Source organism: Ambystoma mexicanum, chromosome 6q, assembly GCF_040938575.1.
Source record: "Ambystoma mexicanum isolate Mex_15411 chromosome 6q, UKY_AmexF1_1, whole genome shotgun sequence".
Classification (NCBI taxonomy): domain Eukaryota; kingdom Metazoa; phylum Chordata; class Amphibia; order Caudata; family Ambystomatidae; genus Ambystoma; species Ambystoma mexicanum.
In genome coordinates, this window is record NC_090937.1 from 1,165,241,806 (window position 1) to 1,165,269,364 (window position 27,559).

The following is a 27,559-nucleotide window of genomic DNA, read 5'->3' on the forward strand; positions in this document are numbered from 1 at the left end:
CTTCATGGACTCGCACCCCCCTATCTTGAACAAAGGATTCACAAACAAACAGCATCCAGATGCTCCAGAGCCGCCTATGCCAACCGCATCCTGACTCCTCACACGCGTAGAGTGCGTGCTGGGGGCTCAAGCTTACCATCAATGGCAGCCTCTCTCTGGAACAACCTCCCAAATGAGATCAGATCAATCGAATCCCATGCTGCCTTCCGCAAGGCATTAAAAACTAGGCTTTTTGTCTAGAGGGCTTCCCCATGTATGATCCCTGACATATGCTCCCGCACTGAATGATACATTGTATAATACTGTTATGTAACTGTACCAACCAAAGCTAACGTTATATACTTTTGGGCCGCTTATTGTAACCCTCAAGCAAGCCTTCTTAAGTATCCTTGACAGCGCCTCTATGCCCGTGGGCTGCAGCGCGCTCTACAAATGCAAAATAAATAAATACCTCCTGATATTTTGGATCATAGCCCCATCACAAATGCAGATACTAGCCTGCTATGTGGCTTCAGCTGTATTGGGAGATCTCTGAATATTGATTAAAAAAACGCCCTTAAGATGTTTTAAGAAGTCAACCTGGTTATCCTTCGTACATGACTTGCAGGGATTTATTTTGGTCCAATCTGTCTTCTTGAGGCAGACTTTTAAGATGGTACAGAAAAGTCTATCTCAGGGATTCCTGAATTGGCCAGTTATATCTCTCCTGAAATAGGTTCGAAGTGTCTGAAGGAATAGCAGCTCATAACAATTGGTTAAACTCAGCACATGTGTGGTTATTACAATCTATTATTCCCCGAAACTCTTCTTCAAACTTGACAGGATCTACACATATTTTAGGGATGCTTTGGAGAATGTTAAACAAATCAGTGGAGCCCCACGGTGTATGCACAGTCACAAATGTATTACCTGCCCCATGCATCTGTCTTAAAGGGTTGCTGCAAAATTCAAGAATGCACCAATAGCAGGAGATGAACAAGAGCTAGAAATTGGCCATCCGTTACATAATGAGCCAAGAGCTGAAAGTGATTGCAAGGCAGAACCTCCTAGTGATTGTAATGGGGTAGATTGACTAAAATGCTGGTGGTTCACTGTGGAATGAATCCAGGCTTCGGAACTTGATCGGCACATCTGGCTGAGGATTTGGAGCAGATTCTGGTGATTGAGGTTGGTCTGGTGCCTGAGCAGGAAAAGGAATATGTATGGTAGGGTTACAAGAGTCACACATGTCTTTGGGAGATTATTTTAGTGCAGGTATCCCTAAGAGTGCTGTATACATTTGACTAGAACCTTTCCTGTTTTGGGGTACTGCCAAATTCACTTGTTCTATGTCTAACTCTTTTAGTTGCTTTTGTAGTTTCTCTCGGACATCTATCAGGGCAGTATGTCTCTTTGTTGCTTCGGCATATCTGTCAAAAAATGCATCCTACTGTTTGTGGACAACCTTTGGCCCATGACACTCTAATTCGCCTTGTAAGCAAACCATTGAATCTAAATCAACGGTACCTTTCTCTGGGGATTGCGTGGTGGTGTTACCTCATGGAAAATAGTGCTACATATCCAGACATTTGCAAGCCTTGTGTGAATAGTTAATGTACAGAAAATAGACTGGCATCCCTTTTGGTGGGAGTGGCACGTGCTTCGAATGACTTAAGACAATGCTTGGCTTATGGGAAATCTGTGCCACTGTTCACAATGCCCCAAATGGAAGTAATCTTCGTAACATCATAAGAGAGGGAAGAATTGCTGGAACTGTAAAGCAAGCTTTCAGGAGCCCTTCGGAAGAAGTGAAGAGACATTTGAGGACTATTGCAAAAGACTACCCCAAAGACAGCCCTCAAAGCTGTGCAAGGTGGATCAGGAGACGGGAGTCATTCTCCTGGCCCTACTCTTTGTTGAATCAGAAACTAGTGCAAAGGATTGTTGGAAATGAGATAAAGACTGGGCCAGTTCACCAAGAGAAGGGAGTCACTCTCCTGGTACTGTTTTCATTTGGATGCTGAACCCTTTTATAGATTAGTGGTAGGAATGGAGCAGGTTTTGGACAGAGGACGGACACATTTAATTTGGACAAACAATACTGACAACAATCACCCGGGTTTATATTTGTTTAGGTAGCGATAACCCTTTATAGTTAGGGAGATGTAGGTTATTTTCTTTATTTCTTAAATAAAGCTTTGTTGAAACACATTTGTCCGACTCCTTACTCCACCACACCACAATAGGTATGAGGGCTGTCTGATAATTTTGATTGTTGTGTGAACCAGATTTACTTTTTTTAAAAATGAAATAAAAGGATAAAGTAACACATTTATTTTAACATTTCTCTATAAAAACAAATCTTAAAAACGGAGGTACATTTCATAGCTTAAAGTCATAACAGCCAGGGCTGATTTTGCTTGGAATGTTCAGACTTGTAGTTTTTGTAAATTTCAAACAGGAAATAAAAAAATGACAAATCCCAGAATCAAAATGGAACCAAAAACAGGACTGGATGGCCTCCTCATGCATGGCCATGGGAAACCTGGTAGCTCTGCATTTCCCACTCTGCAAATAATGGAAATCCACATCCCAGTACAAGATAAAAAAAGATCAACTGGAGTGCAATCGTGCCCCGGTGCTTTGCTCTTGTTCTTGGATATCAGTACCTGTCCTTCCTACCTTAGGATAAATAGATCTAGCAGTTACATCTAAAGAGGCAATTGCCTTATACCCCCTCTACTCTTGTGGAACCATGCATAATGTCTGGAAAAGTGCTTGCATCAAGTTAACTCATAGACGGTAGTTTCAAAATAACTCTGCAAATGAACTGACCAATTTACCATAATACCTCAGAATATCCTGGGGTTGCAATAATCTGTTTCATTTTTTGGGGTTAACCACAAACTCTTTTGCACCATTATTTTCTTCCCTGCAATTCGATCTTTATGCCTTGCATTGGCTTCTCCAAAAGTGTGGCCATCCTTAGGCTCCCCTGCCTCGATCATGGCATGGTTAGCATCCTTATATTTCCAGCTGAACAACTAAGGACCAATGTGGATTGTGCGCATACCATTCATGGAAAATAGGTCGTAAGACGCTGCAACTTTTCATATACCCCACAGGCCCCCTAAATCTGTTAACTGATCCTCCAGCATTTTGTCTCCAATGCCACCTTACCTAATAGGCAAGTTTCATTCCCCGCATTCCATCTTATTCTACTCATACAATTGGGCACTCCTATATCACAGAAAAAGTGAGGGCGCCAGGAACATCTGGGTACTGCTCTGAACTTCACCGAATTGAGATGTCACGTTAAGCAGCCAGTTTGCAGAAATCCGAGGGGGCAGTGTTCATCTGCCCCATATGAAGTATTAGGGAGTTCTTTTCAGTGGGATCCTGCGATATAGGTGCTTCGTTACAAGTTAGTGAATGATTGTTTTTATTCATGAGCATTGATCAGAGTTATCAAATAAGGAGAATGTTTGCTATGGTGTTATGCCATTGGTCTTTATTGTGTTGCTATTGGTGCCAACACGTGTTTCGGCCACAAAAGGGTCTTTATCAAGGCTATGATAATCATAGATCATAAAACAGTTGGCGCATTGATACAGAGTCATGTTGTTTAAAATAGCATGAAGGCCCCATTTGTGCAAGGGAACGTGTGTAGTGAGTAGTAATGGGGTTGGTGATATGTGCATGCGTGTTGTAAATACATGAATTCAGATCAATTGATATACATATTGAAATTTCAGATAAAGTCAAAATTAGTAAAACACTTATAAGTTTTGTATTTGTCATAAGAGTTAAATTTAAAAGATGTGCATGTTTTCGGAAAAGCCCACATAGTTACAGCACGTAATGTTGCACCAAGGACATAGAGGAAAGAAAAGAAGATATGTGGTCATTAGTATCACTTTGGTATTTGCTCCTCATAATAATGGCAATTAAATAGTGAGGACTAAGCTTGCCAGGTTTGGTTAGTCTGAGGGGCTGCCTAGAAGTGTTCTTAGTAATTTGCACTGGTTAGTGCTTCTGTACAGAGACAGAGAGAATGGGTTTGGAGATTTGTTGAGAACCATGGTTACTGTTTACTAGTTCTAGCTTGTGACTGGACAATAACTCTTCTCAATCTCTGCTATTGAGCCGAGATTGTGGCCGTGGTGGGATTACCAGAAAGTGAAACGATTCCAGTAATGATTGTATCACCAGAAATAACTGGGGTTATGCTTGTGTCAGTGCCAGTGCTTGTGTCTCCAGAAATAGATGTTAATTCTGTCCCTGGAGTAAGGCTGAGCACTCCTCTAGTGCTCTTTACAGACAACTTGGCGGGAAATGTTTCGTCCCCAAGCAGTACTAATTCCTTTAATCTGGAGACGACGATCTCCACTCTCCAGTTTGCCATCAATATTCTGCTGAAACTTAGCAGGAGGATGAATGAGAAACTCAGTCCGTATGGTATATTGTTAAGGCATATAGAGAATTGACTTATGTCTGCCCAAGATAATATACTGGGTCCACTTACTAATGGAGGCTTGACAGATCTGGTGGTCTCCGGTCTTTTGGCAGGGGTGAGTTGTAACAAGACTGTCAAGGGGGATTGTAAAGTGCCAGAAGTAGTGTTGAAGGTACAAGGTAATGAATCTACTACCTCTTACCCCAGTCATAAACAAAATTGATGGCAAATGATTCAGAGTAAAAAAGTCAAGCTTAATTTGATGGACTGTAATATCGAAGTGATCAATGATGAGACAAGGGTTGTGGTGCAGCCCTCCAGTAAGCAGGCTAAGAAAAAAGCTAATAGGATGAAATTGAGAGCATCAAAAAAGGCTGGAACACTAACCAGTTGGTTGGTTAAGGATCAAGATAAGTTCATTTGTGGGGTCCTTGAGATGGTTGAGGAATCGTGTTCTATAAACATTTATAGGGATTCCAGTGAGGGAACGAGAGCCAAAAGATGTTCAACTCCTGGCCTCCCTGCTGGAGCTCAGGGTGGGTTATGCAGGGTAGGTGAAGTAAAGCAGCCATTGTCCAAGTAAGACCTAAACAGGAGACCCCAGTCGGAATCCTAAACTCCTGACCATAACCAGTTTGTATTCAAACAGCAGGGGCCAGTTGATTAACAACACTATATTTTTGAATTTGATGCAGCAAATTCCGTCTTTAAGAGTTTTAAGTTTAACTGATTTGGATTGTGTTGAGATCAGTGGTACTAACATGAACCAGGTGCTGATCTAAAAAAGGCTCATACCTCTGGTTTCCTAAAATAGGATATGAGCCCGTTGAACAAAGAAAGGTCACTACTGATTTGAGGGTCGTCGATAGGCCGTTAAAGCCCTCTAAACCGCGTGAAATAACTAATCGGCATTTGATAGATGACAAACAAGACTGGGATTGGCCAGGTTCTTGCCTATACTCCCTAGAGATCACAATTGAATTAATATCAAATGGCGTAGGTTGTCCAATAAGGGAATACATGGTTTCTGTGTTGCAAGAGAGCTGGCTGACCACAGATGTGTTGCTTAAAGGCTATGTGGTGTATCAGAATTTGGCAACAAAGGGGAACTTGGGGTGCCCCTCTGGGGCTTGGTTATTGGTGTTCGACAGGGATTTGATGCACGTGGTGTGTATGTGGCTGGACCCATGAAAAAAAACCTTTTAGCGGTTGAAATTATTGATTAATGTGTATGATCCCCCCTGGGGAGAAGTGGACTGAAGAGATCTTTGGTACCATAATGGAAAAAATAGCCAAGTGGTATGCCACTCAAACTGATTTCATATTGTTGGCGGGTGATCTGAATGCATATTGAATGGATTATGAAGAACTTGCAACAAGTGAAAGGTTGAATGCAAAGAGCGTTTTGAAACACTTTAAGGTCAATACGCAGGGAAGATGGTGGTCTAACTTCCTTTTTGAGTGGTAAATGATCATGGGATCGTCCTTCTTACATTTGGCTGGAGGGTTAATAGTGGTGGAAATCCTGTATATTGGATGGCCCGCAAAATTTAGAAAAATGAGTACGCCTTTTATGGATAATCAACTCGTAGAAGTTCGCTCTCTAGGGAGGTTGAGTATAGATGAATTTGAGTTGTGGATCACCAGGCTCACTAAATCAATTGCTACTGTGACTTGTCCTGTCATGTTTAAGGAGGGAGAGGACGGTGAGAAAAAGCTCTTTGATGGAGAGATTGTGGGTCTAAGCGTTGTCTTAGACGCGAGACATGGTTGGTCCATAGAGTACAAATTAATCCCCTCCCTGTCGATCGACTCCTTAGAATGTTAAAGAACAGGCATTTAAATTGTGTCAAGCATCATATGCTGTCCATAAGAAATGCCCAATGGCAGCATATGATTCAGGTTCTGGCCAGGGGAAACACCAAGCAGACCTACAAGGTCTTTGTGAGCTACAGTCGTTGCCCCACCCACCGGGCGGTTAATCCTATACCTGCGAATAAATGGTAAAATCATTTACAAGCCACCTTTAATGTTGATAAGGCTGTTGTTGTTGCTTGCCGACCTCATTTTGGCTTACCATTTGAGTTAAGCTACGACAAAGATGATATTAAAACAATCATTAAGGTCCTTAAGAGATCTGGAGCACCTGGCCCTAATGGCCTTCCAAATGTGGTCTTGAAGCAAGCTCCGGAAGTGCAGGCGTCCATTCTGGCTATCCTATTTATATGATTTGCTGTGCGGGGCTGGTACCTAGTTCCTGGAAGCAAGCAATCCTTATTCCAGTCCGAGTGGGAGCATGTGTGTTCCCAACAACTACCGTCTTCTTTCTATGCTGGACGTGACTAGTAAGATCTTTTCGTCCCTTTTGCTTATGGAGTTGCGGAGTTGGATTGACTCACAACATATACCGGCCCCATTTTAAACAGGGTTTAGGAAGGAGTCCTCCTTAATACATAATATGCTGTTGTTTGGATACTTTGATACAGAACTCATTAGTGAAGGGCGCTAGTGCCCTGTGATGTACTATTTGTTGACCTAAAAGTGCCCTTCAATACTGTCAACCGTGCAAGGCTTTGGCAGAAGCTAAGGAGTTACAGCATTGACAAGTGGCTTCTTGAGGCAATTATGCAATTGCACAAATCTACCACAGTATGTGTGTAATTTGAGAGGGCGCGTGGGCATGGCACCTGTTGGCACCAGTCATGGGCTAAAGCAGGGTTGTGTCCTTTCCCCCTTTCTCTTCAATTTGTACCTTGCTGATTTGCTGAGTTATTTGGCCAGGGCTAAGAACTGTCCCCTGAAAGTCAGTAGTGTGCACATGGATTGGTTGTCCTATGCGGACGACATTGTCCTGTTGGACCATCCTTATGTTGGCCTACATAGGGCAGCCATGGCAATGTGTGATTACGCAAGGGAAAATGACATGGTGCAGAACACAGATAAAACCAAATTCATGTGTTATGGTAACCAGAGTGGGTAAATAACTCCCTTAATGCTGTCTACAGGTGTTGTCGATATTGTATTGGAATACAAGTACCTGGGTTTGGAGTTTGGTACAAGCAAATATTTAGAGATGTTGTCTGAGAAGTAGAAAAAAGACAGACTCCTTACTTTCAAATCAAAGAGTTTGCTAAAAACATGTCAGGGTATAGCTATGAGGGAATAGTTATAATCTATAAGCAGAGCTTCTGCCTGGCAGTAGCATATGGATTGGAGTCGCTAGGGATGACTAATCTCAAATGGCTGAATGTATTGTAGGGGACATTTTGGAGGGAGGTCATGAACCTAGCGCAATCAGTGCCTATTGAATTGGTGCGGTTCGAGCTGGGGCACAGATCCCTCAAACATTGGTCTTGAGGAAAAAAGGGCCATTGTTAATTAGGGTAATTAAGGTGGCCACTTGTCCGCTCCTTTCACTGATGAGTTTTGTTATGAAGAGTGAGGATTCTACTTGCAACCTTCCATTATGGCTACATGCTCAATTATACGGTTAGGAATCCTCCGGGTTATTTGATGAAGTATCCGACGGGACTGGTGAGAAGGTTTTATTTAATGCTTCAAGTTGATCATTTACCAACAATGTCTACCTTGGGCTCTTAGTTGGCGATCTTGACAGAGGGTCACTATTGACGTTGGTGCTATATACCTCGTGTTCCCGAAATGCTTCAACACTTGCTGACCTCATGTGCATCAATAATGCACCAGTATATGAATACCTTGACAAGGTTTGTACATAATTTTGCCTCCATACAAGAGGATGCTTTCTAGGCATACTGTTTAATTCTGGAAACATGCAACTTATTCCTGTTCTGTATGGTTTTTGGAGGATGACTGAAGAGAAACCAAGGCCAATTAAATAATGTTCCCTCTACTACGCTCTACTTTATACTTTTTTAACTAAAATGTCCTCATTTGATGTGCTTGTTGTGTACGTTTTGATCTCTTGTATGATGTTGTTTATCTGTGGCCTTTTATTTTTATTATTATTGTGATGGTTTATAATATACTGTTTTTGTTATAATGTATGTATGTGGAAAGTTATTTTGAACTACTGACATTCTATTAATATAAAACAAGTATATTCTCTCTCTCTATGTATAATTCCTCTTGTCCTGCTATGTGCTCTCTTGCTCTTGTCCATTTGCTCTCTCTCACTCTCTCTCTATCTCTCTGCATGGGCACTCATTCCCCCACTCTGTTCTCCCCATGCACTGGTTTAACACCTGTGAGTTCTCTGCCCCATGTGCTATCGTTTTCATGTCACATCTCTTCTCTCCCACTAACACTGTATTCCTCCTTTCTGTGACTTCGTCCTCTTCCTGTGATCTCTCCCTACTACTCACTAAACATCATAATCATTCACTTTTCCATCCACATATGTAATCATTCCCATTCTCACATTATCATTCCACCCCATGCTCTTTTAACCATCTATTCCATCCCTTCACCCTGCATGCTTATTCAACCATCCCTTCACCCATACAAACACTTATTAATGTATCTGCCTGTCCCTCCTCACCTATGCCCTTGAACCTTCATCCGGCCCCAGGCTCTTCCTCATTCAGCCATCCGGATACTCATTTACACTCAATGGGGGTCATTACGAGTTTGGAGGCAGCCATGGCGCTATGGAGCTATTAGCGCCATGGCTGCCTCCAAACCCGGGTCCGCGTTCGGTCTCACTGAATGGGGACTTACCAGGACATTCCGACCTATCCAGACCCGGTAAGTCCCCATTGAGTAAACCATTCACCATTCCCATTTGAGCCCCCATAGGGCTCAATGGGAATGGGGAAGGTGCTATTAACGGGCCCGCAATTTGCGGGCCCGTTATTAGCTCCAAGGTCCCTTAATGGGTCCTGCAAAGAACGGCTGGTCAGGCCAGCCGTTGCTGCTGGGACCCGCTAAGGGATCTCGGAATAGGGCGGTAAGGGTTTCCCGGCACCGGCATCCTTACCTGTGCCGTTAAACCCTTACCGTCCAACTCGTAATGACCACCAGTATCTCTCACCCCATTCGTTCATCAATCTGCGCATTTGCTTTGAACAGTTCATCCACCCCTCCTGCACCCTCTGGCCTTTCTCTCTGTCAGCCTTCCGCTCCACATATCCTCCATCTGATTGAGTGTGGTGGCTGTGTGTCTGAACACAGCCTCTTCTTCTGTCACACCCACCCAGGACCTTTGCTAGGCCCTGGCTGCACACTTCACCACAAAAACCCAAGACAAGCTTTCCACCTTCACATCCACACCACAGCATACACTAACACTGGAGCCTCCCTTGGCCCACCCTCCGCTTACCCGCTCCTCTCCTTCACCGTCACACCTGATGAGGTCACCAGACAAGTCCGATCTATGAAGGCCTCATCTAAACAGGTGGACCCCTGCCCCTCAAAAACCATTCAAGACAATATTGACTCCCTCGCCCCAGCCCTAGCTGATCTCTGCAATCTCTCCTTTTCCACTGGAGGTTTCCCAACTGCCCTTAGGCACTCCCTTGTACGCCCTCTGCTCAAAAAACCCTCTGCTGACCCCTCCATTCCTGCAACCTATCACCCTATCTCCATCAGTCCTTTTCTGGGCAAACTCCTGCAGAAATTGGCTATCTCTCAGCTGACCCTCCACAGTGAATCCATTGGTTGCTACCATGACCATCAGTCTGGCTTTAGAGCATCCAGAGGCACAGAAACTGCTCTTCTGAACACCCGGGAAGACCTGCTCTCAAATCTTGACACTAACACTCCCCTCTGTCCTCATTCTCCTTGACCTCTCCTCTGCCATTGACACAATCAACCACAACATCATGATTGCACGTCTCTGTGACACCCTGGGAATCACGAGTCAGGCTCTGGTGTGGTTAACCTCCTTTCTCTCCAACCAACCATCCCAGGTGGAACTCTGTGCCTTTCTCTCGACTATAGCGTTCCCAGGGATCTAACCTATTCCCCTGGTTCTTCAACGTCTATATGGCTGCCCTGGTATGTGTGTTATCGCCACCTTCACCACTAACCTCCATTGTTACGCAGATGACACACAACTTTCTTTCATATCTGACTGCCTGTCCGCTATTCAGTCTTGGTGTGCTACAAGCGACCTCTGCCTTAACGGCATTAAGACTGAGGGGGTCATTATGAGTTGGGCGGTAAGGGATACCGGGCACAGGTAAGGAGACCGGTGCCGGTAATCTCTCACCGCCCAATTCCGAGGTCCCTTAGCGGGCACCGTAAAGGATGTGTGGTCTGACCACACGTCCTTTAAGGGTCCCGCTAAGGGACCAGGGTGCTAATTAAGGGCCTGCTATTAGCAGGCCCGTAAATACCGCCTTCCCCATTCCCATTGAGCCCTATGGTGGCTCAAATGGGAATGGGAAATGGCTGGTGGAATGGGGACATACCGGGTCCTCCAGGGTCCCTCTAGAGGCAGCCATGGCGCTAAAAGCGCCATTGCTGCCTCCAATCTCGGAATGAGGCCCTGAGATTGTTGCATTGGGACCCCTGCACCCGCTTTCCCACTTTCACTCTGGCTGGCCTCCATTGGCCCTGCAGTGACCCACGTGTGAGGCAAAAAAACTCGGGGTCGTTTTTGACTCCACTCTCTCCTTCTCTTCTCACATTTTGAACATCTCTAAAAAGTCTATCAGCTACACCTCCTCAGAGGTACTCTACCTTTTCTCACTTTACCCCAGCGGCTCACTGCCTCCAGAGGCTAGGTTGTCTCTAGGCTGGACTATTGCAACAGCCTCTTCCTCAACCTCCCTTCTTCTGCCCTGCACCCTCTACAACTCATTCAGAACAGAACCGCAAGACTTATCCTTAGCCTCAAGCCAAGGGACCGCATCTCTCTGGTGTTGAAATTCCTTCACTGACTCCCTGTGACTGCAAGGATCAAGTTCAAGACCCTCTGCATTATCCACAAGGCTTTCTGGGGCCTGGGACCCACCTACCTGCAATGCTACCTACCTAAATACTGTCCCTCACGAGCCCTCCGCTCATCTGGAGGATTGCTCAGTGGCAACGTGCCCGCCTTGGAAGCAAGACGACACGGAGCAACACAGGTTCGATCCCTGGGTCCGCGCTTAGAAACCTCTGGGTATTAAGCGTGTTATAAATAACCTATAATATCATATCATATCTACCGCCACCCTTCTGCGAGTGAGGCGGTTCTCCAAGCAGGGATATGGAGGGAGATCCCTATCCTCAGCAGGTTCCTCCCTCTGGAATAGCCTCCCTGCCTCCCCCTGTCTGAGCCTGATCTTCTTAAGTTCCTCTTCTCCTCTTCCTTCTCTCTCACTCTACCCTGCTAACCTAGCTCTCTGCTGTTTCCCTTCTCCCTCCCTTCCATACAGCTTGCTGCCTGGCCGCCTGGTGTACCTCAGAGTCTCACAGGTCCCTGGCACCGCCAGCCCTTTTTCGCACTTGCTTGAGGGCCGTATGCCCCACCCACACTCATTGCACTTGAGAATTAACCCATGACAGTGGCTCTCTCTGCACTTACTCCAATCTCCACCGACTGGGTGCACTTAGACCTCCCCCTCCCTGTGACCATATGCACTTGCACGTTCCGTATGCACCATGCCTGTAGATTGTCTGTCTGTTCTCCCTTGTCTTCATCCCTTAATTGCACTGGTAAAAACTGCAGAATCGCCATCAGGCCTATTTGCTTTATCTCCAACTGTTAAATGTATTTTATGCACTTACTCTGCCCGTCTCAGAATTTCAAAGGCTCTGAGCGACTGTTGTTGCCCCCACCCCTCCTGTTCCCACCCTCCTTGAGCGCTTTGAAACACTTGCCTGTGTATAGGCTCTTTATAAATAAACAATACCATACCACACTAACAGAGAAAATGTCGTAACCGTGCAAAAGCCAATTGGTGACTTTGTCACAGCTTCTTCACCATGGGCGTCTGGGATGGATTATGTGCCATTTTTTCTCGTTAAAATGTGTTTGTCAAATTATTAGAGCCTTTGAGATGTGCAATCACACATACATACATATTCTTCCTCCCCGCTGCAGATAAACCCAGCCTGCACGATATCAACATTGTTCTGTCGCTTTCTGGTTTGCTGTTGGTCCTTTCCTGTCCTTCCTTTTGGTCGCTTAAAACAGGAAATCACTGGTGCTGAAACATTCATGCATTTATCTTGTCATTTCCTGTGGTCTGGGCGAGGACAAAATGCTGCGTGATGTGATTTCCTTTGCTGAGTATTTGGGAAACATGAAATCACCAGAGCAACAAAGTAAATTCCCACACTCTCTGGTTCACCAAAATTCCTACACCCCTACACAACAAAACAAATAATCACAAATCTCTGTACGAACCACAAACACTTTAAAACACAAATGCACCTCTCTTACACAGAATATTCCCCAAAGACACACACATACATAAAGAAACTACGCACTTTAGCATTGACAGTTTGCCCAGCCTCCTAATCAGCATCATTTATGAGCCCCGACATCGATGGCTTGATGGGAAACAGCATCACGTAACCTCTATCCCCAATGACATCACCACAGGAAATGACATTGCACAATTCAGATGACCATACAGGAAATGCTGTCAGATGATTCATACTTTTGTATTTCATTTGTTTGCATAGGCAAACAGGCCCAGCTGAAGAAGTTCAGGGGCCCATTTCAACATGACGGTTGCCCCCCTAGTCCCCTTGCTTAGAGCGGAAAACAGCTTGGGGGTGGTTAATAGCCGCCAATTATCACGAGACAGCCAACCAGCAGGCAGCTGAAATACTAAATGCCCACTGATTTCCACCTTGTTGTTTTAACAGCTGTCCCACCACATTAGCCCCTTGCAGACAAAGGGCCTCATCACAAGTTGGGCGCTAACCCCGGCGGTATTACCGCTGGGCTATTAGCCCTGTTACCAAACTCCCCGGCACTATTAGCGCCGGATCACGGGTTTGGCGGAACAGTAAATCCCCATTCCCCATTGGGCCCATTCGGGAAAGTCCCATTTCCTATTTGGCCCAATAGGGAACGTTCGGCGCTATTACGGCCGGTGGTATTACCGCCGCATTAATAGCACTGAAAATTGGCAAAATCGCAGCAGATCTGCCCCCTGAGCTCTGAGCTGGAGGTAAATCTGCCAAGCCCGTGATATGGCAGACCCTTCAATGTGACCGTAATAGCATTATCTCCGCATTTAAAAGTTACCGCCAAACTCATGAAGATGCAGAAAGAAGAATGTATAGCTTTTTACTGGGCATTTTTTGTTTCAGCTCCCTGCTGGCTGGCCGTCTCATGATAATCGGTTATTAACGCCCAGGTGTATTTCTCCAGCATAATATAGAAAGGAATCAAATGTTATATTATAAAACTGACTCAAATCTTGACACTAAGGGCCTCATTACACGGAAGGCGGTGATCCAGGGTGCTATTAGCACCCTGGACCATGCCGGTAAATTACCTGCACCGCCTTGGCGGAAAGGGGATTTACCGCCCCATTCCAAGGTCGGTGGGGCGGTAAATCCCCCTTCCGCCATTGCCCTTCCCCATTCCCATTTCTGCCCCATAGGGCTCTATGGGAATGGGGAAGGCGCTAATTACGGCACCGCGGTCCCGTAATTAGCTCCGAGGTCCCTTAGCGGGTTGGTTTTTAACGCCTGCAAAAAGCAGGCGTTAGAGCACCAACCCGCTAAGGGACCTCGTAGTACGGCGGTAAGGGTTAACGGTCACCGTTGCCATTAACGGTGACCGTTAACCCTTACCGCCGTCCGTGTAATGAGGCCCTAACACTCCCTCTGTCCTCATTCTCCTTGACCTCTCCTCTGCCTTCGACACAGTCAACCACAACATCATGATCGCATGTCTTTGTGACACCCTGGGAATCACGGGTCAGTCTCTGGCGTGGTTAGCCTCCTTTCTCTCCGCAGACCATCCCAGGTGGAACTCTGAGTCTTTCTCTCGATTATAGCTCCCTCAACTTGTGGCATTACCCAGGGATCTAACATATCCCCCTGGTTCTTCAACGTCAATATGGCTGCCCTGGCATGTGTAATCGCCACTTTCACCACTAACTTCCAGTGTTATGTGGATGGCACACAACTTTTTTTCAGGCTACCCTCAGCTACCTCCTCCTTCTCCCTCATATCTCTATCTCTCAGTAGCTGGGGTCCCCTGATGCACAAGTTCCCTTTCATTTGAAAATGGTGAAAGACCCGGACGCTGTCCCTGCAGACAAACAGCCTCACCACAAGTTGGGCGGTAACCCTTAAATCCAGCGGTAACAGTATTAGTGCCACCAATACCGCTCCGGCGGATCACGCATACAAATACCGCCGGCGCAATTACAGCCGACGTAAGTACAGCCTGCTGTAATAGTGCCAGCTGTAATAGCGCAGGCACCCATTTGCGCTATTACAGAGCCATCACGAGTCTCCAGGGTAGGTGGTATTAGGGCCAGAAAACTGGAAGATAATCCGCCAAAAATACCCCCAGCCAAATGCTGGAGGTAAAAGAACACAGGAGACATCAAAAAGTGCCCAGGTGAAACCAATGCAATTCAGAGGCCTGCAAAGGACCCACCCATGCACAACACACCCTCCCCAACATCAGTACACCAGCAGGAGCAGGGAGGAGAGAGCAAAAAGTGCCTAGGTGAAACCAATGCAAATCAGAGGCCTACAAAGGACCCACCCATGCACAACACACCCTCCCCAACATCATTACACATGCAGGAGCAGGGAGGAGACAGCAAAAAGTGCCCAGGTGAAACCATTGCAAATCAGAGGCCTACAAAGGACCCACTCATGCACAACACACCCTCCCCAACACAATTTACACAAGCAGGAGCAGGGAGGAGACAGCAAAAAGTGCCAGGTGAAACCATTGCAAACAAGAGGCCTACAAAGGACCCACCCATGCACAACACACCCTTCCCAACAGCATGTTGCCATTTAGAGCCCAACATCATTACACATGCAGGAGCAGGGAGGAGACAGCAAAAAGTGCCCAGGTGAAACCATTGCAAACAAGAGGCCTACTAAGGACCCACCCATGCACAACACACCCTCCCCAATACCATAACACCAGCAGGAGCAGGGAGGAGGCAGCAAAAAGTGCCCAGGTGAGTCCAATGCAAATCAGAGGCCTACAAAGGACCCACTCATGCACAACACACCCTCCCCAACACAATTACACAAGCAGGAGCAGGGAGGAGACAGCAAAAAGTGCCCAGGTGAAACCATTGCAAACAAGAGGCCTACAAAGGACCCACCCATGCACAACACACCCTTCCCAACAGCATGTTGCCATTTGGAGCCGGGTCCTTGATGATGACATGTACTTGCTGCGCCTGGAGCTGCAGAGGCCTGCCAACCAGCCCAGGGCCCTGGGAGCACAGGGGGAATTGGGGATGAGGAGAAGGAGGAGACCAGCACCAGCAAAGCTGCCAACCATCCCCAGACTCAGGCCAACACCCTGGGCCCTAACTGAAGGGCAGCTGGTGACCGAGTACAGACTGGAAAGGGCAACCATCACGCAGTTGCTGGACACAATCCAGGCTGACATAAGCAGCCATATAGCCATCAGCACTGCTGTGCCCCCACTTGTCAAGCTTGTGCTGGGGACTGGCAGCTATCAACACACCGTTGGCATGATGCACGGCATGGCCCAGTCCACCTTCAGTGCTGTGTAGGGACAGGTGCTGGATGCACTGCTACTCCATGTGAATGAGCACATCGCATTGCCAGCCACACAGGCACAGGTCAACCAGCTCAAGGGCCAGCTCTATGCCATTGCCCAAGTCCAGAACGTCATAGCAGCCCTGGACTGCACACACGTAGCACTAGTAGCCCCCGGCAACATAAGGCAGTTTACAGGAACCGTAAGAATTACCATTCATTGAATGTGCAGATGACGTGTAGCCCTGGCCTAACCTTCACCCACTGCTGCGCCCGCTACCCAGGATCCACCCACAACTCCATGGTACTGCACAACAGTACCCTGCCATCCTACATGGAGAGGCACTGAGGCCAAAACACATGGATGTTGGGTGAGTACAAAACTAGCCTCAAATGCATGCTAAATTGCATCTGCTGGGCAGGGGGCATACACAGAGGAATCCCTGCATGCCAACATGGGACACAGGCAGCACAACCACTGCAACATTCCCATGCCTGTGCGTTGCACGTGAAACCTTGCACACGTTCAACACAGCAGAACAAAGGCTGAATATCACACACCTGTGAAAGCACAGTCACATATGGAAGCACAACAACCACTAAGCATCTTGTGTGTGCCGCAGTGCTGCACCTCACCCTGACACAGAAGGGACATCCCACCGTGGCCACCAGACAATCATGCCAATAGAGTCTTAATGCAGGCACATTCACAATGCCTTCATACACGAGTAGTTGGAGTCATGACCATCCCCGAGATACTGACCCCTGATTGGGCAAACACATGCTTGGCCAAATGTAAATGACCGTGCCAAGTATCAAACGCAACACCAGCCATAGCGAATGCCATGACACATGCCCTAACACAGTGTCGCCTGAACATGAAGACATAAGGGTGCCCCATCCAGTGATAATGGACAGAGTACTGCGGCATTTCGACACTGGGGTTGTGCATGCAGTTAATGGTCCATTGATTGAATGTTGCACATTGCCCAACACACAGCACAATCAAAGTAACCAAATAGGAATGAGCGTGCGTGTACAACATGAGAGTGACACACAAAGGAATCCACATATCAATTGATACTGTAACGCTCACCTGGTATCCATGGGGACGTCACTCAGCCTGTTCTGACCTCTTACGACCTCAAACCCTTCCCTGGAGGCTATTCGACTGGAGACTGGGCCTGAAACACAGGATTGGTAGAGTTTAACTCCCTATTGTCTTTGTGTGCTTGAACCCCTTCTTCCCCGGGGTCCAACCCTTCCCTTTGATCCACAGCTCACCTTGTTTTCTTGGATAGTGTGCTCTCCGTCCTGCCTTAGGCGCAGGGCCGCGTTGATTGATGCACGCATGTTGCTGCCTAGTTACTTCACTGGCAAGAGTCCGACAGGTAAGTATAATGAGTCTTTTGAACAGTTCTCTAACTTCGTTCCTTTCCTTCCTTAGATGATGGCCGGCGTTCGGGGATGGCGACATGCTGCTGAGATGAGTAGCGCTAAAGGTGAGTGAGAGCGCGATGCGCGATGCGACCCTTTCGTATTTGTATTGAACTGAGTTCTTTTTCTGTGTCTTTTAGGTGCTGCAACGTTTTCAACGTGGATGCCGGTTACGAAGAAAAAATGCGGTGAGTAAGCGCGGTATGCGGCGCCTCTAGATGTTTCCACGCTAACCTGGAGTGTCTTTTCCCTCTTGCAGATGGACGAGAAGTTACGGAGACAGAGTTGCCCCAGAGTGGCTGGGATTCATGTAAGCGTTTGAAGCTTGTACAGTGTTTAAAAATAAGTGAAGATTTTCAGAATGCTTACTAATGCCTTTTTTCTGTTCTTTTCCCTTTTCCCTAGGAAGCAGCGTGCCGGGATGGGAATGACACCGCCGAAGATGCCCGCAGAACAGAAGGAGTGATGACTGATGGGCAGAAGCACCGCAAGGTAAGGCTGTTCCTAACGGTGTTCTTGTTCTTGCAGGAGCTGAGCGCAGAAGAAAGATGCAGGCCTACTGGAAACCGATGCGAACACGGTGAGTGTCACGCTGCAGGTGCAGAAAACGCAAAGCATGTTTCTCAGCCTGGGTGTGGCTTAAATAGTCTCTGGGTATCCCAGGTGCCTCTGGGCTGAACCACACCCAAAAGACTAGACCGCACATGCAGTTCTGGGAACCGAAATATGTGGGGGCATCCATCTTGTCCCCATCAATGCACTACAAGTCCAATCCTCAATGTTATCCTATGGGAGTGAGTGAGTCTGGTGCCACAAGCACCAAGTCTGACTCCAAGTGGGTCTTTGAAGGTATGGAGAGGCCCTTGAGGGCCATGTAGGTGATCGTGGCATGGCTCCAGCCTGACATCTTGGAGGGCTGGGGACATGAGGGGCAGGACAGCACTCCCCCCCCCAAGGCCCCTCTCCAGGTAGCTCTTCTGTCTGGTCCTGGTTTGGTTGGGTGGTTTTGATGAAATCGTCTAAGCAAGCGAGGTGCATGGAGGTACTCACAAGGCTCCCATGTCCTGTCTTGTGGACTATACCCCTTCCAGTCTACTAAGTAGTATAATTTGGATCTGACGTGCTTTGAATCTAGGATGTCCTTGACTTCGAATTCTGGCTCCCCGGCGACTACTACTGGCTGCGGTGGCATTGCTACCCGGGTCCCAGGTTGAACAGGTTTAAGGAGAGACACGTGGAACACAGGATGAATTTGCATGTTTGACGGCAAAGCTAGTCTGACCGCCACAGGATTTATCACGGAGGTGACGGTGAATGGACCCAGGTATCTTGGATGGAAAGTTCGGGCTCCTTTAATGGACACGTGTTTAGACACCAGCCAGACTTTGTCTCCCACTTGGTAGATGGGGGCCTTTGCTCGGTGTTGATCAGCAAACTTCTTTTGGCGATTCTTAGCTTGAAGTAGGTGTTCAGCTGCCCTTTTAAAGGTTTGGGAAATGGTTGTGTGCAAGGTTTTGACTACTGGCATTTCCAGGGTTGTAGGAACGTCTAACTCAGAAGTACGTGGGTGCCTGCCATACATGGTATAAAAGGGTGTCTGCCCAGGGCTGGTGTGTAGGGAATTATTATAAGCATATTCAGCTATCCATAATAGGTCGAACCAGCTTCCTTCAGCTTGGTGTAACATGCAACGCAGATACTGCTTGAGCGTCTGATTTGTCCTCTCAGTTTGACCATCCATTTGGGGATGGTGACTGGTGGCTAGCCGGATGTCAATCTGGGCCATAGAGTAGCATTTTCTCCAGAAGTTAGATACGAATTGAGTACCTCGGTCTGAGACCAAAACTGAAGGAAACCCATGGAGCCGTACGATGCCTTCAAGAAATACCTTTGCCAGAGTGGAAGCAGTTGGGAGCCCCTTAAGAGGAATGAAATGTGCCATTTTTGAAAATAGGTCCACGACCACAAGAATAGTGTTAAACCCTTGACTGGGTGGTAAGTCAGTAATAAAAGTGAGGGACAACGTGTTCCAGGGTGCTGGTGGGATTTCCAATGGTTGTAATAGCCCAGCCGGTTTCTGCTTGGGTGACTTGTTTTGAGCACACACTCCACTAGATAGGATGAATTGGATAATGTCTTTACACCACGTGGGCCACCAATAATTTTGTTTTACCTTGCCTAGGGTTTTAGCGATTCTGTTACGCTCACCTGGCTCCCACGGTCTCCACCAACGTGATGCGTAGTGCAGAGATGACTGACTGGACCGGCCCACCTAGCTTCGTCTGCTTGACCCGTAGAAGTAGTCTCCTAAAGACGGGGAAAGGGAATTAGCCACCCGTGGATTTGAGTATTAACACCTCACTGCGTCCCCACTTATCACTTCTGACATTCCCTTTCACAAAGCTCACCTTATAGTTTTGTATGATGAGCTCTCCATCCTGCGAAAAATGCAGGGGTGCGTTGATGGCCAGTTACTTCACTGGCTTGAGGATATTGGAAGAGTTCTGGACAAATCTTGGCTCCAAACCTCCGGGCGAAAGGCCAGGCCGTAAGTATATAGTTCTAATGAGTTCAAAATGTCCGATTAATCACTCTTGTCCAATTCCTTGTTTCTTTTGCAGCTTAGACCCAAAAGATGATCGTCTTGTGGCAGCTGAAAGTGGTCAGGTAAGAGTCTGTGTTTTGTAACACTGTCCGGTAAATGATGCCAAGGTTTAACTCGCTGCTTTCTCTTTTCTTGCAGGTGCAGCGTAGGAAGATTTGGCGTGCTGGTGGATAATCCCTCCTGCGGTAAAATCAGGTAAGCATATGGTGGCAAGAGATTGTCCTTGTTTGTTCCCTTGGCTCACCTTGTTGTTTTCTTGTCCCCCTTAGGCACTGGAATGCGGCAACCAGGTGATGGAGACAGCACCGGATCGCAGAGATGCTGTGAGGAACGGTGAGTATGGCGCGGCGCTGCTGTTGGCGATGCAACGCGTTTAAAATTAAGTCTGTTTCTGGTTCGAAGACGCGCTGAATCCGAAATCAGGTAAGAAATCCAGTAAAGTTCTTGTTCTAACCTTTCTTCTTCTTTCCCTTCTTTCTAGGCGCTCTGGACTCAAGGCGGGCATGACAGGATGCTGGATGCTGACTGCAGACACGGTGAGCGTTACGCTGCTGGATGCAGAATAACGCGAAGCATGTGCTGCTCTTCGGGTGTGGTTTAAATAGCCTTCAAAGTGGTCCCAGGTAAGTATTCCTCCACAGCCACCGCCGAGTTACAAAATAGTCCCTAAAATAAAATAGTCCCTTCAAGCCTCACATGGGCTTGGATGCTTGGATCCCTTGCAGCATGGTCTGCATTAGGTACGTTTTAACATATGACCCTGGCGCCTGTGGTGCCAGGACTGATGTCCCATATGAGCCTGGCACCATAGGCGCCAGGACTGTACCCAGATAGCCCCTAACAGGGGTTGCTGGGTTTGCTCCAGGTAACATGATACCTGCTTCCGGGGTTGATGGACTTGGTCTGGATGCTCGGGGGTAGGCATTATGACAGCACTCCCCCCCAAGGCCCCTCCTAAAGTCCTTCCTCCCTTGGCCTTGGTTTGTCTGGGAAATTCCAGTGGAATCTTCTCACCAACCTAGGTGCATGAACGTGGTCACTAGGTTCCCATGACCGTTCTTGTGGTCCGTAACCTTTCCAATCGATTAAATAAAAAAGTCTTGACTTAACCATTTTGGAGTCTAGGATAGTTTTCACTTCAAATTTGGGTTCCCCGTCTATAAGAACGGGGTCATGTGGCTTGGTTAGTCTTGTCCCAGGTTGTACTGGCTTCAGAAGTGACACATGGAAGATGGGGTGAATTTTGCATACTAGCAGGTAATTCCAATTTGATGGCCACCGGGTTGATAATGGCCTTACTAAGGTAAGGCCCCAAATATCTAGGGTTAAAGGTCCGCTTTCCTTTTAGAGGTATGTGTTTTGTGGCCAACCAAACTTGATCCCCAATTTGGTATTGTGGAGCATCACTTCGATGTTGATCAGCGTTTTTCTTGTACTTTTCTTTCGCATGTTTCAAATGTTCAGTTGCTTCCTTAAAGGCTTGTGCAATAGTAGCGTGCAGATGGTTCACTGCAGGTAAGTGTTGAGGCGAGTCAAGTTCTGAGGTTCGAGGGTGGTGCCCGTATATGGTATAAAAGGGTCTTTGTCCAGTTCCAGAATGTACAGAGTTATTGTATGCATATTCGGAGATCCATAGAATGTCCTTCCAATTACTTTCAGTCTGGTGTAACATACAACGCAGGTATTGTTCAATAGTCTGGTTGGTCCTCTCCGTTTGACCATCGGTCTGGGGATGGTGACTGGTCGATAACCTCACGTCGATTTGCGCCAATTGACTGAGCCTTTCTTTACCCAGTCCTGCAGGGCTGTTGGATCAAAGAGTTGTTGGATCTTTACCTGAATATCTTCTAGGGTTTGTAAAGTAGTTATGCCAAGAATTCTTTGTTCTGAAATTATAGGCACCGGCTCCGGGTTCGCATATGCTTCTTCCATTCCTATTCGGGATAAGGCATCTGCCTTGCCATTTTTACAGCCTGGTCGATAACTGATCACGAAATTGAACTCGGCAAAGAACAATGCCCATCGAAATTGGCGTGATGATTGGGCTTTAGCTGTCTTTAAATACTGCAAGTTCCGGCGATCAGTGATTACAGTAATGGTATGCCTGGCACCGAGAAGATAATGCTGCCAAGCCTTGAAGGCGGATTTGATAGCTAATAGCTCCTTATCGGTAACCGCATAGTTTAACTCGGGTGCCGAGAACCTTCTGGACCAAAATGCTACTGGGCGAAGTTGACCGGTTTCAGGATCCTTCTGGGACAGGACAGCTCCCATGGCTAAACTGGATGCGTCGGTTTCAACTATGTATGGGTGTTCAGGACGAGGATGCTTTAATAAAGGTGCAGATGTGAATTTCGCTTTCAGTTCTTGGGAGGCATTCTCAGCTTCTTCAGTCCACAGGAAGCATTTGTTTTTTTGCAAGAGCGCTGTGATAGGGTGTACAACGTGTGAGAAATCCGGATAAATCGATAGAAATTAGCAAATCCGAGCATGCTTTGTACTCCTTTAACTGAACTGGGTGATGGCCATTTGAGAATTGCGTCCACCTTTCGAGAATCCATTCGAACTCCTTTTGGAGTCAGGATAAATCCAAGAAATTCAACTTCTGTAATATGGAAAACACATTTTTCCAATTTTGCATATAACTTGTGCTGTCGTAGTTTCTCAAGGACTGCAAGAACGTGCTTCACATGGTCAGATTCTGAAGAGGAGTACACTAGAATATCATCAATGTATACGGCAACACAGACGTCAATGAGTTCACGCAGGACATTGTTCATAAAATACTGGAAGGCTGCTGGTGCATTGCACAACCCGAAGGGCATCACCTGGTATTCGAATAACCCGTACTTAGTGCAAAAAGCAGTCTTCCAGTCGTCGCCTTTCTTTACACGTACCAGATGGTATGCCCCTCGGAGATCTTATTTAGTGTAGATTCAGCGTCCTTTACTTGGTCTAGTAATTCTGGGATCAGAGGCAATGGGTATCGGTTCTTAACCGTGATCTGATTTAAAGCGCGGTAGTCTATGCACGTTCTGAGGTCACCTTCCTTTTTTGTCATGAAGAACAAAGCTGAAGATGCAGGGGACTTGGATGGACGAATAAAGCCATTGGCAAGGTATTGGTCCAAGTATTGTCGTAGGTGAAGGTTCTCGGGTTCCGTAAGTGCGTAGATCCTAATACATGGAGGTTGTGCACCAGGTATGAGATCAATTTGACAATCGTATGATCTGTGATGTGGTAAGGTATTTGCCTGTTCTTTTTGGAAAACATCCTGGAATTCTTGATATTCGTGCGGTAACTGCACAACTGGAGTAGCGACTGTGGCCAGGTCCTTGTTCAAGGTTTTTATTGGCTAACAAGTATGTGCACAATCCGGGAAGGTTATTCTCTTCTCTCGCCAATCAATACAAGGATTATGTGTTTCCAACCAAGGTATCCCCAGTATTATTTGGAACTGCGGGGCTTTGATTAAATCAAACACAATAGTCTCTCGATGCCCATCCTGACCAAATAATGTCATCTCTGCGGTGGAATGAGTTACAAGCCCAGAGGCAATTTCAGTAACATCGACTGTGGTGATGACATCCGAAGTGGTCTTTCTGCAGAGAGGTAGATTCATCCTATAAACCAATTCGTGGTCCACATAGTTTCCTATGGCCCCGCTTTCAATGTATGCCCTAACTGCGTGCAAACGTGATGGCTGCCTTGGATCTATAAGGACCATTGGTATGATGAAATGCGAGGTCTGAGTATCCTTCTTCAAGCTCGGCAAGTGGACCTCTACGCTTGTCGGGCGCGGTTGTTTCCCGAGTCAGGCTCCATATGGCTTTTATCAGCAGCTCCTACCACCTTCTTGGGTGGTTTTACAGGGCAATCCAGTAGAAAATGTCCCGAAGTTCCACAGTATAGACATAATTGCATTTGCCGTCTTTTTTCTCTTTCCTTCTGTGTCAAGGGTCCTTTAACTCCTCCGATTTGCATGGGTCCTGAGGCATCTGTTCCTTTGGGGGTAGCGTTGGGTTTAACCAACACACGGTTCTCGAACTTGGCTTGATGAGCCTTGAGATTCTGAAGTCTGTGATCTAACTGGACCACTAAGTCTATATATTCAGCACAGTCTTGAGGTGGGTTCACAACTTGAGCCAAAACATGTTTGAGTTCTCCTCGAAGTCCCCGATGAAACAACGTAATCCGTTTTTCCTCGGGCCATCCAGTTTCCACCACCAACCTATTAAAGGTTGCTATGTAGGTTAGAAGGTCTTGGTTACCCTGTCGTAGGGACAAAAGTTTGTTATCCAGGGCCTGTCCTTGAGAGTGCCGGGCAAATAGTCTTTCCATGCTCATTTGAAAACCCTGAAAATCCCGAAGAATAGGGTCATCCTGATTGACTAGTCGGATTGACCAATCCGCTGCACTCCCGCTGAGATATGATAATACGAAGGCTACTTTGGCTTGATCGTTTGGAAAGGCTCCAGGTCTGCATAAAAAGTGCAAACGGCATTGGTTCATGAACACGGCGAATCTTTTCGGGTCCCCCGCAAAGCGTTCTGGTGGGGCTAAAGGGATATTGCCTGGTAAAATCACTTGCACAAGGTTGCTTGGTGAAACAGGGTTTGGAATCCCTCCGAGTCCCGGTAGGAGTGTTCGCCCCGCTTGGTTTTGCAGTAATTGTCTAGCAAGATCATCAGTGCATTCCTTCGAAACAATCAACTCTCTTCTGAGTGTATTAGTTTCTTGGCGAGCGGCATGTACTTCAGCCCTAAGTTCCCCTAATAATTGGGCCAGTTGGTCAGTTTCTGAGGTCTCCATGATACCCGGGTGAGAATTTGTAGGAAGGCTTCGCGTTCTGTTACGCTCACCTGGCTCCCACAGGGGTGTCGAGCGGAACTGGACAGCCACGGTCTCCACCAGCGTGATGCGTAGTGCAGAGATGACTGACTGGACCGGCCCACCTAGCTTCGTCTGCTTGACCCGTCGAAGTAGTCTCCTAAAGACGGGGAAAGGGAATTAGCCACCCGTAGATTTGAGCATTAACACCGCACTGCGTCCCCACTTATCACTTCTGATATTCCCTTTCACAAAGCTCACCTTATAGTTTTGTATGATGAGCTCTCCATCCTGCGAAGAATGCAGGGGTGCGTTGATGGCCAGTTACTTCACTGGCTTGAGGATATTGGAAGAGTTCTGGACAAATCTTGGCTCCAAACCTCCGGGCAAAATGCTGTAAGTATATAGTTCTAATGAGTTCAAAATGTCCGATTAATCACTCTTGTCCAATTCCTTGTTTCTTTTGTAGTTTATAACTAAAAGATGATCGTCTTGTGGCAGCTGAAAGCGTTCAGGTAAGAGTCTGTGTTTTGTAACACTGTCCGGTAAATGATGCCAAGTTTTAACTCGCTGCTTTCTCTTTTCTTGCAGGTGCAGCGTAGGAAGATTTGGCGTGCTGGTGGATAATCCCTCCTGCGGTAAAATCAGGTAAGCATATACTGGTAAGAGATTGTCCTTGTTTGTTCCCTTGGCTCACCTTGTTGTTTTCTTGTCCCCCTTAGGCACTGGAATGCGGCAACCTGGTGATGGAGACAGCACCGGATCGTAGAGATGCTGCGAGGAAGGATGAGTATGGCGCGGCGGTGCGCTGCTGCTGGCGATGCGACGCATTTAAAATGAAGTCTGTTTCTGCTCGAAGACGCGCTGAATCCGAAATCAGGTAAGAAATCTAGTAAAGTTCTTGTTCTAACCTTTCTTCTTCTTTCCCTTCTTTCTAGGCGCTCTGGACTCGAGGCGGGCGTGGCAGGATGCTGGATGCTGACTGCAGACACGGTAAGCATTACGCTGCTGGATGCAGAATAACGCGAAGCATGTGCTGTTCTTCGGGCGTGGTTTAAATAGCCTTCAAAGTAGTCCCAGGTAAGTATTCCTCCACAGCCACACCCAAGTAACAAAATAGTCTCTAAGATAAAATAGTCCCTTCAAGCCTCACATGGGCTTGGATCCCTTGCAGCATGGTCTGCATCAGGTAAGTTTTAACATATGAGCCTGGCGCCATAGGCACCAGGACTGTACCCAGATAGTGTCATGATCACTGCTTCCAAGGAGCCAGGACCAGCCCAACGTCCTTGGAAGCAGGCCCCTAACCCTAATCCTAGGCACCAGCCCGTCCCCACGGGGACCTTTTGGACCTTGTCCTGGCGCCGGTGGCACCAGGCTCATCAGAATCATCGGTCCCGGCACTGGAAGCGCCGGGCTCATAATATGTGTGCAGATGCTTGGGTGGACTTACCTGCAGCAGACCATGCTGCTTACTTACCAGCCACTTAGAAGTCCTCTGTGAACAGGAACTACTTTCTTACCTGGGTGGGGCAAGCTCCACTCCCTGGATTCAGCACTGGAACTCTTTTCTTACCTAGGCGGGGCCGTGGAGGAAGACGCCTCATCACTCCAAGGCTATTTAAACCACCACCCGATAGACGAAACGTGCTTCGCGTTATTCTGCATCTGCAGCAGAACGCTCACCAAGTCTGTTCCGGCCTTTCTTCTTACGATCCTGAATCTGCAAGAATCATACTCACCATTCCTGCATCCTGAATCTGCAAGAAGCATACTCACCATTCCTGCATTCAGTCGACAGCAGCACCTGCAGAGACAAGAAACAGCAGGTTAGCAAGGCAGCTTTAACTCGCAGTGCTACTCACCTGATCCATCGGCTGCGGTCATTTTCGGCACGCTGCACCTCCGCCTGCGAAGATAAAAGCATTGTCACTACTTACCGGCACTCCGTGAATTCTGGATTTCTTCACACTGCATCGCCGCCTGCGGAGATAAAAGCATTGTATCTACTTACGGACATTCCGCGGACTCCGGCGCTGCAAACCAACTTCTGAAAGACAAAAGAAGAGACATTAGACAGGTATTTACTTACGCCCATCGCGCTCTTCGCAATAGAACGCCTGCAATACTCCGGCGTCTCTTCAGCACGAACTACGCTGCAAGGGAAAAGACAGTTAGAGCGCTTGCATTTACTCACGCATTTCCAGGCGCTTCACTCCATCTTCCTCAAGAGTCCTGCAAGAAAAAAGGGAGAAAAGCATTATACGAAGTCCTGCTCAATGTTAACATGCCTTGCACCTAAAGACTATAAAGACTAAAAAGGTGTCTGGAAACTCACCGCTCGTGCAGTTAACGACGGTAACGGTCTTCTGAGTCCAAGAGGCCTATGTTTCACCAGTGAAGGAACTGGCAACAGCGCCCTGCGCCAGACGCAGATGGAGAGCCCAGCATTCACCTATCTAAGGTGAGCACGTTGACCTAGGGGCTCTACGGAGAGGGAGAGAGAGGAAGAGGGACATTGAACAACCCAGACCATTAACCCCCATATTCTTTAGCCTGCAGAAACCTCACCCTACGAGTTCGACACACAGTGCGAAGAGGTTCGACCCCAGAAG